The sequence below is a fragment of the Pyrgilauda ruficollis genome, unplaced genomic scaffold (genome assembly GCF_017590135.1).
Source record: "Pyrgilauda ruficollis isolate IOZ18807 unplaced genomic scaffold, ASM1759013v1 scaffold248, whole genome shotgun sequence".
NCBI lineage: Eukaryota > Metazoa > Chordata > Aves > Passeriformes > Passeridae > Pyrgilauda > Pyrgilauda ruficollis.
The window spans coordinates 128,271-128,527 of NW_024523800.1; positions in this window are offsets into that span (position 1 = coordinate 128,271).

Below are 257 nucleotides of genomic sequence, written 5' to 3' on the forward strand. Positions count from 1 at the left end.
GCACTGGAAGGGGCTGCCCAGGGCAGTGGGGAGTCCCCATCCCAGGGAGTGTGCAAGAAAACTGTGGATGTGGCACTTGGGGACATGGTCAGGGATGACCAAGGTGGTGCTGTGTTGATGGTCAGACTCAATCATCTCTGAGGGCTTTTCCAGCCTGAACAATTCCATGGTTTTGTGATCCTGGGATACTGCAGAGCTCAGCATGGAGTCAGTCCTTCAGCAAAGAGGAGGAAAGATCACTTTCATTTTCCTTTCAG